The 17152-nt window shown below is 45.1% G+C and overlaps 1 protein-coding gene across 4 annotated transcripts in view; it reads left to right on the top strand.

The window, feature by feature from the left end:
* The window catches only part of PHF12 (PHD finger protein 12), a 1235756-nt gene that overhangs the window by 626801 nt on the left and 591803 nt on the right, over positions 1 to 17152 (top strand). The gene's annotated exons all lie outside the window — the stretch shown is intronic.

Raw genomic sequence — 17152 nt, 5'->3', positions numbered from 1 at the left:
TGGCAAGCCAGTGCCTAAGGGCATTAGGCCACATTCAACCAGAGCTGCAGCCACTTCAGCAGCCTTTCTCAGGGGAATACCAACCAAGGACATTTTAGAGGCTGCCACTTGGAGTTCACTGCACACCATCTACCACTCTACTCTAAATCCAGGGCAGGCTTTGCCACTGCAGTTCTGCAGGGCCTCATAGCCACTCCTAATGCTGTTTAGCTCCAGCCTCCCATCCATAGCTTTGGGACTCTACACGAATGTAATGACTGCAACAGTGAAACACGAAGAACATAGTACAGTTGTGTACACTTACCATAAATGTAGATGTTCGAGTGTATTCACTGTTGCAGTCCAGGTTACCCACCCGCCATCCCCCTTTTCTTCTGGTAGAACCTATCTTTCCTTCTCTGATTTATACAACCTATGTGGTGTATTTGCTTGTAGATTAAGGTAAGGTTTATATTGGTGCATGTATTTATATGCATTTAAATTTTGGCTACCCTTTTAGGGGGCACCTGACATCTGGGGCAAGAAAAACTAAAGAAAATGGCGACAGCCGCATCTTTTATACCCCTGACAACCTGACGTCAGGGAAGGGTCGACAGCGGCTGACACAGGACCCAGGACTTTGGAATTCAGGCCGACTGAGGGCAACCTGCCAGCAGGATTACCCAAATGTAATGACTGCAACAGTGAATACACTTGAACATCTACATTTATGGTAAGTGAACACAACTGTACTTCTTCCGGACAGTGTTCCAGTAGTAGCTTTCTGTCGCACTGAGTCCATATTTTTACCTACCTGTATGACCTCCTGATGTCTGTCTCTAGAAATTCTTCTTCAGCATCTACACTTTATCCTCCACTTTCCAACAGGTTTGGGTTTCACTGTAAACTACAAAAAATCCCACATGGGATCCTGGTTTTCCTGGATTGCAGAATGGACCCAGAGAAAATGCACGCCTTACTCCCCCAGGCAAAAGTTGTCTGTTCAGCTTTTTCCAAAGTCTGTCCTCAGCAACCCATTGCTCAACAAGGTAGATGCTACAAACTTTGGAATTCATGGCAGCCACCATCCCTATGCTCCCCATAGCCAGACTTTCCATGAGAAAAATCCAGTGGTACATGAAGTCTGGTAGTCCCATTACTACCACCCCTTGGACAGCCTGGTTCACCTCTCCTGCTTTGTCTCCAAAATGAGCTGCTTTGGTGGAAGGGACATGTCATTCTTAATCCAGGGCTGCCATTCACACCACCTCCTCTTCAACAGGTCCATACAGATGCTTCAGATAAGATGTTGGGGGGGGGGGGGGCATGGACAGGATTAAACCGAGTTCAGGCAAAGTAGCAACCTCCGTTCCTGAAGGAACAGATTAATCTGAAGGAAATGAAGACACTTCTGCAAGCTCTTTAGATTTTCAACCACCTCTGGAAACCCATACTGCTCCTAGTGTACAAGGACACCATACTCACATGCGACATAAACAGGTAGGTATCAGGTCTTACCAACTGTACAGGCTAGCACAGGAGATTTGAAGCTTGGCAGCTCAAATGGACATCAGGTTCACAGCCATGTACATCCTTTATCTGGACAGTGTGCTAGCAGGCTGCCTAAGCTGCTACCTGAAGGGACCCCCTCAAACCCCCCCCCAGGAATGGGCATTGAACAAAGATGTTTTCCATACCATTACCCTTAGTGGGGCACCGCTCAAATGGACCTTTTTGCTTCAACCAGCCAGCCATCAGCTGCCTTAGTTCTGTACTAGAGACCCTTATCCTACAGCCTGGAGGACATATGCCTTTTCCTTCCAGTGGACAGAGAAGTCCCTCTGTGATTTTCATCCTCTGCTTTTTATTCCACAAAAATCTTCTCAAGGCATTAAAGGAAGCACCAGACTCCTTTTACTAGTACCATTTTGGCCAAGGCAACAATTGTATCTGATATTGGTTTTCATTTATTCTTCGACCATTGGGTTTGGATCAGATCCTTGGATCCGACTCTGCCATTATTTTTAGCTTGTGGCCACTTGAAACTCTCAAGCTTCTACCTTACCCCCACAGTGCTGTATCCCTAACCTTACTCAGATCTCGTTTGCCACTTTCATGAAAAGACGTGGTTGCTGTGAGCTCTCAAGTGAATTATTTCAGATAAGTTTGATACGGCTTTCCTTCTGCTAAAAATTATATTTCTAGTTATCTCCTATCTATATTTGTGTAATTCTTCTTTACCATTGCTGGTGCTCTCTCTTCTGTCCCTTTTTACACTTTCTAGTGTAGCTCCATTTACCATTGTTGGTATTCCCACCCCCTTCTTTTTCTAATCATTGTCCGATTTAAAAAAAAAAAAAAAAAAAAATATTTCTCATTCTCCTTTTTCCTTTTTTCCTGTCTATTTTCTAGGTTGCAAACAAGTCAGAAAAATCTTCAGATTTTAAAGAAATGTGGTCACAAATGTCCTTTATCTGACACACGATTCGTGTTTGTTGTTTGGGGCCTGACTATCTCAAAGTGGATTGCTGTATTTGCAGGTCGTTTTGCCTGAGCGCGGTTGTAGACCCAATATCAAATTGATCTTAAAAGGTGTGCTTCCCTTGACCTTTTCCAAAGCAATATGTGGGGATCAACCCCCTAGGTCTGATACCAAGGAGCTAACCAAAAGGCCTTCAGAACGATCAGGTTCTTCAACTCCTTCCTTGAATCTGATGTCTGATGCAGCTTGTAATCAACCCAAAAAGTTTGATCTGAAGCATTCAGCTTCTGACAAGCCAGCGTCAGATTCCAGATCTGCTTCCTCAGATCCAGTGGCCTCGGATCTGAAGATGCCTCCCCCATACAAGGTATACATCCTCCATTGATCCCAGTGCCTTGTAGAGTACCCTCACCTTTTTTAAAGACACTCGGGCTTTCTAGACCCCCCTCTGTCGGCTCGTCAACTCGTTCTTCCAAGAGTCTGACAGAAGCAGGTGTGAATAGAATGATTATGAAGTTTCTGTCTGCACAGATTCTACCGGCTCCTACACCTTCGGGTCAGGAAGCCCATACCAGCTCTACATTCCCTGTTATGACTCCTCCTCTGATCCAACACATGGCTTTGGAGCCCTTGGATCCAAGTTTATTGGGACTGTCTGTTTCAGATCCAAAAATTCTCGCACCTTTTTTTTTTTCTCTCTCTCCCTCTCTCAGTGCACTGGCTCCGAGTGTGTCAGAGCCAGATGACACTCTCGAGCTAGGGAGTCCCTGTCGGGTCCAGGGTGTTGGAGTCTACTTCAAAGTTGTTAGAGCTGTCTCTGCCCCTCGGAGCTCCAGCATTGGGCAGCTTGGATCCATCCTCTGCCTTGGGTGCACTGCCTTTGGTTTGGAGGAAGCCGACAGTTCAGTAGCATGGCTTCTCTGTTCTGTTCACCTGCTCCTCCCCGGAGAGCCCTACATTTGAGGTGGTGGAGAGATTATCTGTCTCTGCAGGGAGGATGGTCCCACCCCCTTCAGATATCCCCTGTACAGCCCTTGTCTCTCTTGTGCCTTGAGCCTCGTCATTCTACTCAGCAGGGAGGGACAGCCAACCCAAAGTCTCTAGGCTACCCAGCAGAGTATTTCCATTTCTTCTGATACTTTTCCAGAACATCCCATTGAAGAAGTCCCTAGGAAGAGAAAGTGCAAGAGGAGGCACTTGGATTCCCCTCATGAGTCTGTCACTGAAGATACCAATTTTGATGAGGGGGAAGGGTCCTCAAGATTACCACCCGATGATGTCTCATTTGGAGATATTCTAGCAATCCTTAAGCAGATGTACCAGTAACCCTTGCTAAGAAGAATCGGTGTTCCTGGAGTGGAAACCATTGGGTCTGGCCCATCTACCTACCTCCCTGGTGACTCCACCCACCAGTGAGCACATTGACTTGATCTCTAGGCAGGCTTGTAAGGAACCAGACATGGTTGAGCCAATCCCAAAAGACCATACTGGATTTTGGCACCACCTAAAAGATGGGAGTTTTGGAACAAGGGTGTAACTGCAGATGCTATGGTCATGGAAACTGCTACCAAGAAGGAACTAGCGGAACCGATTATTACTGTCCATCCCCCAAATAGGGAGTCAAGGGCATTGGACAGATTTGAGAAGTGTGTTTATACTTCAGCGACATTTGCTGAGTTATTTGGAAAACTTCACTAGTTTGCCAAGAGATTCGATTAAGGAAGTCTCCAAATCTCTCGCCGGGACCAGTACTGCTGAGGCTCAGACATCTGTGGCCTTCCAATTGTCTTCTCTACAGTCCATTACAAATTCATCCATGAGGCTCATTTCACATGCAGCTGAAGGTACCTTAAGGACAGCGGGTTCAGGCATTTCCATTAGTATGCATGCCTGGATGTGCTTATGTGACTTTGCAGAGCCCTTCAAGTCTTGTTTCATCAGTGCACTCTTTGACAGATGTACCTTGTTTTGGCCATAAGGTAAAAGATGCACACTGCAGGTGTGAGCAAGATGGAAAGACCTTCTGTGCACTGAGTACATTTTTTCCACCCCTCAAAGGACCTTTTCCAGGAATCAGAGCGGAGGTTGAAAAGTGTGGTTCAGGAACTCCCAGGGTCCTTTCCAAGATCCCTGTTGAGATAGTTCCCCAAGGGGCAGATGGGGGAACTGTAATGGAAGTTGTGGCCCACATGGCAGAGAAGACCCGCAGAACCAAGGGTCTAGAGATTATTTCTCTGACAGACCCTACCAGCGCTCCTGAAAGGAGGCCTGATTGTCCACCTCTGGAGGCAGTCTGTCATTTTTCCCTGCACCAGAGAGCCTGCCTAGACCTTACAAAAGAGACATGGGTACAGAGCATTATTTCCAGAGGTTATATAGTTCCCTTTTTCCTAGCACCCCCATCTGTATACAAAAATTCCTGATGTTTCACCCAGTCAGAGGAAAGTAGCAGAAATAGAAAAGCTGCTAGAAAAACGTCATCCAGCAGGTCCCACCAGACCGGATAGAATCCAAAACTTATTCGGGATTCTTTTTAGTGCCAAAGAAAACAGGGAACTGGAGTCCCATTCTGGATCTCAGCGTTCTGAACAAGTCAGTTTGGCACACCAAGTTCCAGGTGGTCACACTTCAGTCCATTTTGCTTTTTCTGCACAAGGACGATTGTATGTGCTCAATAGATCTTCAGGATGTGTACTATCACATAAAAATAAACAGGCGATTGCTACACCTCCAGCTGGGACCCGTCATTACCAATTCAGAGCTCTGGCTTTTGGCCTCATCACAGCCCCCAGGGTGTTCAAGTGCATGGTACTAGTAGCAGCTCATTTCAGACTGCAGGGACTCCCAAGTGTTTCTGTACCTGGACGACTGGCTTATAACCGCTCCAACCAGGCAACTACTGATAAAAGCCTTGAGATCAGGTACTCCATGATTGCCCCATACTGGGAATTACCATACATTACAACAAATCTCAGAACCATTTCAAATTTTGGAATTCATAGGGTGATATTGAACACAGTGTCCACGACAGCCTCTCTTCTGTTTCCAAGAGTACAGACTGTCCAATTCTACGTCCGAAAGATTATTCAGAATTCCTTAGTTTCATCCTGCTTGATATTACAAGCCTTATGATCAATGTCTGCAGCAGTAGTTCTAGTCCCACTGGCAAGATTTCATATGAGGATTCTACAGTGGATGTTAGCAACTCAGTGGTCCATTATTCATCGGCATTCGTAAACTCAGATAAAAATTACCCAAGTGTGAAAGACATATTTGTGGTGGTGGATTCTCTCAAATCAGGTTCTTCAAGCACATCCTTTCATTCTACCTCAACCCATAGCTATAGTGTCCATGGACGCATCCCAGATTGGGGTGGGGGGGGCACTTCTTTGGAAAAACAGTCCAAGGCACATGGCCCTCGAAGAGGCCAGCTTGTATAGCAACATCCTGGAAATGAGAGCAGTGCTCTTAGCATCGCAGGCTTTCCAGGACGCACTCCCTTTCTGGGTCTGTTGCAGTTCAAGATAGACAATATGTCTGTGGTGTGGTACATCAACAAACAAGGAGGAACCAGATCTTACCCCTTGTATGGAAAAGCTCTCAGGAGTTTGGCAATAGGCAATCTCTTCCAACCGATTTCTGGTAACAGTGCATGTTCTGGGGAAATCTAACATGATAGCAGACAAGTTGAGCAGGTCCATTCTACTATCTCATGAGTAGTCTTTCAACAAGAAAGTGGCGGAAGTTATTTTTAACCAGTGGGGCCAGTTGTGCTGTAGTCTATTTACATCTCTCTTAAGTAAGTGCGGCAGGTTCTTTGCCCTAATCCCTCCACTGGGGGAGTCACACCAATGCACTGTATTAACTCGTACACAAATACGTAGATCTCGCCATACCCGGTAGAACCAAGACGCTCTCTTCCAAAAAAGGTAAGCCAATCTGGTGGCCCCCTGCCATAAACGAACTCTACAACAGAAGAAGGAAACTGATGCGGAATAAGGTGAAGTCCCAAGACTGGAAAAACTCCCTTATCAGCCTCAACAAAAAGTTGAGATCCCTCATCAAATCCTCTAAAGTTAGCTATGAAAACAGAATTGCAGCAGATAGTAGACAGCCACAAGGCCTTCTATAGTTATGTAAAGAATCTTCACTGCAATATCCAGATTTGCTCTGAGCTACTGTACAATGGAACCTCCTATACTGAGCTAACATATATTGCCAATATACTGGTCGACAGATTCAGTGACAAATTTACCCCCCACCCCCCACCCCCACCCCCAAGGGACCAGTCACAATGTCAGTAGATTGCCAGACACCCAGTATTACTGCTGCACAGGTTAAAACAGCACTGTCCAAGGCCAAGAATACAGCTTCTATGGACCTGACAATATCCCTGGCTGTGTTCTACATAAACTACAGAGTGAACTGGCACCTCACCTGTGTGCCCTGTTCAATCACAGCCTCACCTCAGGCTTTGTCCCTACCATATGGCGCACTTCTGCAGTCATCCCTCTCCACAAAGGAGAAGCGACTACAGACCCTGGGAACTATCGCCCCATTAGCCTGATGAGTCTGATATGCAAAGCTATGGAACGCATAGTCATGGACATAAGCATATAGGGAACCTCCAAACTCTGAATCCCACACAGTTTGGTTTTGTGAATGGCAGATCATGCCTGCCTAATTTGGTCAACTTATTTGAGTCCGTCACCAGAGCTGTGGATGAAGGCAAGGTGGTTCATACAACCTACCTTGATCTGGCCAAGGCATTTGATACCATTCCCCACTCAGGAATCATAGAAAAACTCACTAAGCTAGGCATCAATCCCTGTATCACTAGGTGGGTTACAAACTGGCTCACAGGTAGCTCCGACAGTGTGAAAGTAGCTGACTCCAAGTCAGACTGCCAACCAGTCACGAGTGGAGTCCCACAGGGTCAGGTCGTCCTGGGTCCTTTCCTGTTTGCTATCTACTTCTCTGAAGTCCAGGCCAACACGAAGGGACTCTGGCTGACAAAGTTCGCAGACAACTGCAAGCTGGGAGCTATTATTAAGTCCCCAAGTGATGTTGACATCCTACAGAAAGGCCTCACTGAGACCAATGACTGGTGTCAGAACCATGGCCTTAAGCACAGTGCCAAAAAATGTGTAGTCATCCCCTTTGGGAAAAACCCGGTTCCCATGAATTGCCACAGCAATGGTAGTCCACTGAACGCAGAAGGTGTTATAAGAGATCTGGGAATACAGGTTGACAACTGTTCCTTTGACCACCACATTGCCACTGTGGTCAGAAAGTCCTTCTGTGTGGCACATCTCATTACTAAAAGTTTGCATCCAAGAAGAAAAGAGGTCATTGTCTCCCTCTACTCTTCCCTCATTAGACCAATCATTGAGTACAATTCCCCATTTGGCATGTATCTCACTAAAAACCTGCAACAACTGGAGAGGCCGCAAAAGTACATCACAAAGTGGATCCTAGGCCTTAAACATTTGTCCTATATGGACAGACTAAAAAAGCTCCAACTATTCTCTGCCTCATATCATCTACTTAGAGGCAATCTCTGCTTGACTTACAAAGCCATGTGTGACCCAACTCTGGTAGAAATACTACATCTAAAGAAATCTCAATCCCTCCTTACCCACATGTTCCAGAGGCCTCAACCGCATTACCACAATCAACAGAACATGCTGGAGGGACAGGTTCATAACCCAGACACTGCCCACGCTATGGAATAGACTTCCCATACATGTCGAGCAGAGCACCTCACTGGCCATCTTCAAGAGAAATCTTGATGAGTGGATGGGAAATAGAAAATTCACCCCAGGGATCACTCCAGTGGCTTAACTCGACTGAGGCACTGGGAACTAAATTGGGTGGCACAATGCCAGGGTAATCCTATGGGCTAGGCTTATAAAGGCAACAGGGCCATTAGTCTAGTACACACCTATGAACCAAGAGGTGCTCTGTTACACGATTGGCCCCATGGTCTCTTCTATGCCTATCCCCAACACCCTTTTATTTCCTAATTCCAACAGAAAGCATCCTGGTTGAAGAGCAAAGTCATCCTCATTGCCCCCTTAGTGGCCTTGACAAATTTGGTTCTCCTTTCTTTGACCTCATCTAATTGACCCTACTTTTGTCTCACCTGACAGACATGATTCACCCGAATATCTCGAACCTAAAACTGACCGCATGGCTTCTCCTCTGCCATTGATAGCCAGACAATATTCGCTGTCTTCCGCTGCCTGTCATGTACTTTTGTTTTGTCCCAGGTCTTATGCAAGTAAATGGAAGAGATTTGTCTTTTGGGCACAACAGAAGTAGACTGACCATTTTTCAGCACCACTGCATAGTGTCCTTGAATGTTTAGCAAAAATATTCTATGAAAGAGCCATTTCCTCAACTATTAAAGTACAGCTAGCTGCCGCTTGTAATTGAAAACTCCTCATTAGCTGCATCACAACTTTGCATACCTCTCAACCTCTTAGTGCAAGAAACCTGGACAAAGCCTGACAAAATGGGGGAACAAAGGCCTAAAAATAGGGACATAGTTTAAATATTGCTGCTATAAACTTAGAAGGTTGCTAGAGTAACAGGGTTTATATTAACATAATATTTTCTGAAGGAATTGAAGTCTGAAACTCAAATGTATGTCATTATTTAGTGACTTCACTCCTTAGTTCATCCCACTGGTTTGCCAGAAAACCACACATTTTATGAGGAACAGACCACAAATATTAGACAAAAATCTGGACAGTTGAGAGGTATGCAACTTTGTAAGGCATTTTTGAAAGATACCCTTCTATTGAGACCCCTTTATATCATATTATATTTTACATCATGGGATTTAAGTTTGATGTTACAGGCCTTCATTCATTTTCCCTTTGAAACAGCAGCAAAATGCAACCTAAAGTTTTTGACCTGGAAATCTGTGTTGCTGGTAGCCATCACATTTGCTAGAAGATTGTCAGAGCTTCAAGCATTGTCTGCTAAACCTCTTTACTTGATATTTCACAAGGGTAAAGTAAGTTTACGAGCAAATCCTTCCTTCCTAAGGTGGTGTCAGAATCCAGCCTTAACCAAGCTATTAATATCCCAGTCTTCTTCCTTAATCTTTCAAACAAAGGAGAATGTATGTTACACTTACTGGATGTGCATATGCATTTACGTCTTGACTTGCATAGAATGAAGGTTTGTAGGAAAACAGATAATTTTTTTTTGTCTTTGTGGATTCCAAATTAGGCAAGCCAGTTACAGAAGTATCTTTAGCTAGATGGCTGGCTGAGTATATTTCCATTGTGTATAGTAAATTGGGCCTTTCCTTACCAAAATGTGTCGGAGCCTATTCAACCAGGTCCATGGTAACATCATCAGTGCTTTTATCCAGAGCATTCATGGATGGTGTATATGCGGCTCCTACTTGGGCTAATTCTCTTACCTTTATTACTCATTACAAATTGGATCCAGTCTTGGGGGGGGGGGGGCTGCTTTCAGCTCAACTCTGCTTAAGGAATATCCAGAGTGTCCTCTGGGGATTTCAGGTAGCTGGGGACTCTGTCCCATTGGTTGAGGAATGAATGAAAACTGACTGGGGTTGGGAGGGTAGACTAATGCTTAAGGTGTTTGCCTTACAAACACAAGGTACAGGGTTTGAATCTCACAGGGGATAACTGGCTAGGCTTAAAATGGCTCGCAAGGGCAGTTAGCCTAGTACTAACCTATGAACCTCGGATAAAGATGTCCATCCATTTCACTATTCCAGTATTCATTACGCTAGGGATCCCTTGCCAGGGGCGGCCCGATGTCCGGCCAGTATACCAAAGCCTGTAGGTTGCTTTAAGGTACACCGTACTTCGCAGATATGCTCCTTGTTTAGCATAGGGCATAAAGGTGATGTCCGGGCATGCCATCCTCAGAACTTCTTTCCTGCCAGTCTGAACGCCATCATTTTATCATTGGTCTGAACACCTGTTCCATTGCTGGTTCACCAAGCCATTACAGTTAAGTGTCCCGTTGGGGTTCTTTTAAAAAAAAATTTTTTTAATATTGTTCCTTACGGCGTTTAATGTCATCCAGGAAGGGTAAATGCCAATGTGGGAGACAAAGATTCCCAATGAAGACCGCCATGACTAGTGTCTTTGTTTAGACATCCTGTTCCATTTGTCAGGCTTTTGTACCTATAACCCTTCATAGTAGACCGTCTTCTTTGGTACTTTATCTTGAAAATCAGTGACTTAATCTATTTGCAAAAGATGCGATGGTGGGTACTTCCCAATCTGTGGGACAGCTGTAGGTGAAGGAGGAGGCCAAGAAGCCTTGTCTTGAATCTTCTGCTGTTCAGCATCCGCCGGACATCTCTCCTGAGGCAAGTGAATACCCAGAGGTTCATATGGCTTTGTCGGATTCCTCTTCCATGACCAGGTTGGATGTTGGTGGGGATACAACTTTAAGTACATCCAAGGAGGCATTGCAGACGTCCATTTTGGGTGCTCACAGGAACCATGGCTGATTATTTCTGAGCGACTTAACGATGTTCCTCAAAAACGAGTCATCAAAGTTGTCCCTACTGCCATCATTGAATAACGTCGTGGGTCAGAACCTTCCACATTTTATAAGGCGGACATCCCATTGAAAAAAAAAAGCAAAATACAACATATTTCTCCTGTTCCTGAGGATCCACAGAGTGAATGGCAGGCCTTCACTCAGGGCTTGTTTAGTGCTTTGATGGCATTAAAACCTCCTCAGGGAATTTCTGTTACAGCTCCCCTCTTGGTCTTCTATTCCCCTAAAAAGACACAGGGAACAAAATTCTACCAGTCCTGACACTCCCTTTGAAGAGATTTCTTTTGGGGACATGACCTTCAGGATGATGGAGTTATTAAATGGGATTGTGTTCAGGTCTTTGAAGTACATAAAATATACTATGAGTGGCTGCAGATGGATTCTCCTAAACCTTCTGCTGTTCCCCCTATTTTGGCTGCCTTGCTGGATACATTTTGCAATGCGTCTAAGCCTGCAGACTCTCAGCCCCCCGATCCCAGTAAACCTGGTAAGTTCTATAGGGTGCCTGAGGACTGCAAATTTTTGTACAAGGGTCCTTTTGCTGACCCCTCAGTGGTGTTGGTAGCTTCTGACAAGCCCTGTCAATTTCTTCGGTCTCCCAAGTTACTGCCCTCTGATAAATATAGCAGGACCAAGGAAAGGCTAGGCAAGAAGATTTGGAATTCTGCTACCTTAGCTTTTAGGGCTGTTAATTGTCATACCCATATGTCCATATATCTTTTGTCTCTCCTATCTCAGACTTGTCAAGTTGTTTCTGATCTTCCAGACTCTGAGGGTAAAACTTTTGCTGTTTCTTTTTTAGGGACTTCCTCCCAGGTGGCTTGTCATTCCTTCAAGTGTAGTTATGATGCAGCTGCTGCTTTTGGGTCAGTGATGAGATGATGATCTTGGCTTTGGCTTCAACCTTTGCCTGATAATATTTAGGCTAAGTTGATGGATGCCCCTCTTGCTAATAAGCACTTGATGCCTCACCTTTATTCTGCCTCATGGGTCAGATCCGATCCCTCGGATCCATCTCAGTCTTATGTAAAAGCTTGTGGCCTTCTACTAAGCTCTCAAGCTCCCTTCCCAGAATGCACTTCTGTATTATCTCTGATCTCGTTTGCTGCTTTGTGAAAGAAGTGATCGTTTTCATTGAGCTCCAGGCCAAGTTGAAATTTTTTGTGTATTTCCTTATTTATATTTTATATTTACCTGTAAGGTTCCTTTCCGGCTTCTCTGCATATGTTCTTTAGCTTTTTTGTCCATTCTTGCTACTGAATTTTTTATTAGTAAGTAGAGAAAACTCAGTTCCCTTCCCGCATTCCCCTTTCTTCCTCTCCTGTCAGTCAGTAGTTCACTGTTTTAGATAGGTCTTCTATCTTTAAAAAAAAATGTATTCTTTTCTATTGGGAATCACTGGGTTGGTTGTTAGCGTTGCCATTGTTACTGTTTTGTATTCTGCTGGGACAAGTTGAGAGTTGCTTATTGTGTTAACCAGATAAACCCTTGGGGCTTAAGAAATGTGAGGACTGCGGTAAAAAAATGCCTATGAGTGACATGCACATTCTGTGTATACTGTCTTTTTATTTTTTTCATCTCCCAAGAGGCTTGCAGTATTTGCCATGGTTTCAGTCGGTGTTTTGCTAGAAAAAAAGAACAAGTTGATGTTGAAGTGTTTATTAAAAAGCCCTTTTTCAGAAGCCATTTTGGGCCATGACTCAGCTAAATCTTCATCCTCTGCTGAAAAAAAACAAAAAAAGACTCCAAGGGTTTCCCTGGAATAGACTCAAAAAAAGGCTAAACACTCTGCTCTACTAAGTGCTTTGGAACAGAAGAGTGTCAGATCTGAAGGTTCATGGGCGCATTCAGTAGTCTCTGCTCCAGCACCCTTTGCCCCAGACACCCACTCAGATCCTCCTCCTATTGAACCTGTCTCTTCCAGACTGTCTTCCCCTGTTCTGGCAAGATTTAGGTCTCCAACCCTGACTACCCAATTTACCAGGAGCCTCTCTGACGATGACGTGGTTAAGGTTGTACAGTGGTTACTTAAGATACCGGCATTGGCCAAGTTGTTGGATCTGATCCCTACGGCTTCAGATCCAGCAAAATCCGCCCCGGTGGCTTCTCTTCCTCCTCCTACTCATTCTTTAAGTTCGGAGCCAGAAGTTTATGATGTCTGGATTGTCTGTGTTGGGTCACAGACCTCCACTTTTTCAGACGCAGAGGACTTTGGGAGCAGTAGATCTCTGGTTAGCCCCTGGGAGAGGGCTCTGACCACCTTTTTCTTCGGATTGGACTGTACCACTCAGAGTATCAGCGCGAATGAGCTCAGCCTCGGATTTCTTGCCTTCGGGCAATACTTTTTTTTTTTTTTTTTGTCTGGTCCAGGGAGTTCCGATCAGGGGCAAGAGAACCTTTGAGGTTATGAGGAGAACTTTGACTGCTTTTCATACTTTGCTCTCTCAGAATCTTCCTCTCCTTTCCCTGCCAGTGCCTTCATCCTCTGTTTCACCCAGTTCACAGGGACAGTGGGGCCCCAAACCTCAGGACTCGCCTCGGGGAACCCCCCATCTTCCGAAACTTCCCCAGATTATCCCACTGAGGATGTCCCTTTGAAGAGGAACTGTAAGAGGAAATATCTAGATGGGAAATATCTAGACTCCCTGGAGGAGTCAGTCACTTCAGATACTGATCTCGAGGAAGCCGAAGGGTCCCCACCATCACCACCTGAAGATGTCTTGTTTGGAGACATTTTGGAAATGCTTAGAGAGGTGGCTGGCAGTCCAGCACCCCTTCATCGGAGGAACCAGTATACCTGAAAGCTTTCGGGTCCCACCCTTCCACCTCCTGGGTGACCCCTCCTTCCGATGAGCTTATTGACTTAATCTCTCAGAAGGCTTGGGAGACCCCAGATTCCACAGGTCCTGTTCCTAGCTGGCCAGATAAATACATCACATTACCTACAGATAAGAATTTTCTTATGAAAGGAGTAGCTGTGGATGCCATGGTAGTGGCAGCGGCCATCAAGAAGGAGCTTACAGAAACTAGTTCCTCTGTCCATCCTCCTAGTAAGGACTCTAGGATAATGGATAGATACGGGAAGCGTGTCTTTTCTTCAGTGGGCTTTACTCTTCGCTAGTTAAATTCTTACACATTTTACGAGACATCAGTGGGATCTGCTAAAAGAACTTACAGATAACCCTGCAAGGAGCTGGGGCTGAGCAGGTCACAAAGTAGCCTCTCAGCTTGTCATCTTTAGTTCAGTTAACTCCTCTATGAGATTGTTTTCTTATGTAGCAGATGGAACGAGTAAACCTGCAGGTTCAGGTAGATCTATTAGGAGGCAGGCCTGGATGTGACACTGCGATTTCGTGGAACCTTTCAAGTCTTCCTTTGAACACCCCTTTTGATGGCTCATCTCTTTTTGGGCCAAAAGTAAAAAAATGCTCACCATGTGTGAACAGGAGAGCAAGATCTTGACTGCTGTGGGAGACATCTTTTCTACTCCAACCATACCCTATCCTAAAGGTCAGAAAGGTAGTAGAAAAATGTAGTTCTGAAAATCTCAAAGGTCTTTTCTGGACACAGATGGTGAATGTTTCCCCAGATGCAGAGGAGGGGACAATAACCGCCCTCACGACAGGGGTGGTCTGCAAAATCAGGGCTCCAGAGATGCTTTTTTTGGCGAGCCTTTTCAGCATTCCTGTACAAAGCCCGATTGCTCACCTCTGGAGGTGATTGAGGTCAGCTGTCTCTGCACCCACAGGCTTGGCAAGAGATTGCAATGACAAATGGGTGCAGCAAATAATATCCAGAGGTTATGTAATCCCCTTTGGCCATCCCCTTCCCCAAAACACAGAAATCCCAGATGTTCCACCCAATCTAATGGACCAAACAATCAAAGAAATTCAAAGATTACTAGAAGGAGAGTCCTCCAGGAAGTCCCCACAGACCAACGAGAATTCGGAACTTAATCGCAATTCCTTTTAGTTCCAAAGAAAACAGGTGACTACATGCCCATCCTGGATCTCCGCAATCTAAATAAATCGATCAAAAAGAGGAAGTTTCCAATGGTCACTTTACAGTCTATTCTGCCTTTTCTGGGAAAAGGTGATTGGATGTGCTCAGTAGATCTTCAGGATGTGTACTACCATATAAAAATGGACAGGCAGTCCAGAAGACATTTGCACTTCTGTCTTGGGGCAAGTAATCAGTTTTGAGCTCTACCCTTTGGTCTCACTACAGCCGCCAGAGTGTTCACCAAATGCATGACAGTGGTGGCAGTTCACTTGTGGTGCCTAGAATTCTGGGTGTTTCCATACTTCGACAACTGGCTTCTAACCGCCACGACCAGACATCAGCTCATAAGGTCAAGAGAAACTACCCTACAACTCTGCTTACATCTAAGAATCACCATAATTTTCAAAGTCACCTCTGCAAACATCTCAAAATGTTTTTTTATAGGAGGTCATCTAAATACTACACAAATGATAGCTGCTCTTCCCCCCAGCAGAGTAATGTCCTTGTGCAGTCAGGTGAGAATATTGATTCACAAGAAAAGAGTGATTGCAAAACTAGTTCTGCAGATCTTGGGGACAATGGCGGCTTCAATAATATTAGTGCCACTAGTCTGCCTTTAAATGAGAATGCTGCAGTGGTTGTTGTCGACCCAGTGGTCCTATCTAGAATTCCCAGTGTCACACAAGATCCTGATTACAGACTCATGCAAAAAAGATCTTCAGTTGTGGCTTCATTCCAGTCAAGTCACTCTAGGTCGTTCATTTGGACCCAGTCATCCCCAAGCCACGGTGACAACTGATGCCTCCCAAATGGGGGGGGGGGGCTTATCTGCGGACAGTTCATGGCACTTGGTTCCCTTCCAAGGCCCATCTGCACATAAATGTTCTAGAGATGAGAGCAGTGCTGCTAGCGTTGCAAACCTTCCAAGACTCTCCCTCTGGGAACAGTAGCTGTCCAGTCAGACAACATGTTGGTAGTCTGGTACATCAACAAGCAAGGAGGAGCTAGATCTTACCCTCTTGGTTGGGAAGTCCTCAGAGTTTGGCAATGAATGATTTCTTCCAACTGCTTTCTGATAGCAATGCACATTCCAGGGAAATCCAGCGTCATAGCAGACAAGCTCAGCAGGGCAATTTTGATGCCTCACAAGTAGTTTCTGAAACAGGAACTTGCAGAAAGAATATTCCAGAAATGGGGCCAAATTTTCTGCGACCAGTTTTTCTCCCCTATAAACAACGAATGCAGCAGCTACTTTTAATTAATTTCCCCTCTTAGTAACCCCGAGAGATGCACTTGTTCATGATTGGCCCCCGGGACTACTGTACTCCTACCCTCCAACACCCCTGATTCCCAAATTTTTACAGAAGGAAACCTTGTTGGAGAAAAATCATCCTCATTGCTCCTTACTGGTCCTGGCAGATCTAGTTTCCCTTTCTGTGGCTTCACCTTCTGGAAGAACCATGGATCCTAGACCCAGTTCCAGACCTCCTCTCGCATCCGCAGAAAATGGTTCATCCTGATCTGCAGAATCTCAAACTGCCAGCATGGCTGCTCCAATTCCAGTGATAGCCAGGCATCCCCTTCTCTCATCCTGAACTCGATCTAAACACTTTTCTGAAGGTGCCCTCCTTTCAAATGTTGCCCTTTTGGACTTTGTTCCCTCTCTTGCTTCCTCAGGCTCATATGGTATGTCTGGATATCAACGATGTTCATCTCCATATTCTAATCCATCCTCTTTTCAAGAAATGTTTATGTTTCTCTGTTGCTACCTGGCATTTTCATTTCTCTCATTTGGCCTTTCTACTGCCCCAAGGGTATTCACTAAATGCCTGGCTTTTGTGATTGCTTTTTTGCAGGATTCCTTATGTGGACGACAACCTGTTTCAAACATTCTCACTAGATATCGTGCTGCAAAATCTTCATTTTGCCATTTCCCTTCTGGAAAGACTGTGGTTCAGAGTAAACTTCCAAAAGTCTTTTCTGATTCCTCAGGACCATGTTTTTTGGGAGTGCAGGATCAGATGATGCCTATGCTGGCATTTCCTGTCTCCTCCCAAGGCCTTGACACTTACTTCCTTCTTTCAAACTTTTCTTCCTCAGGCTTCTTTTACAGCCAGGGAGTTTGAG

This window comes from Protopterus annectens, chromosome 13.part0 (assembly GCF_019279795.1).
Source record: "Protopterus annectens isolate FY-2018-M chromosome 13.part0, PAN1.0, whole genome shotgun sequence".
NCBI classification, from domain to species: Eukaryota; Metazoa; Chordata; order Ceratodontiformes; family Protopteridae; genus Protopterus; species Protopterus annectens.
This window is presented reverse-complemented; position numbering and strand designations above follow the sequence as displayed.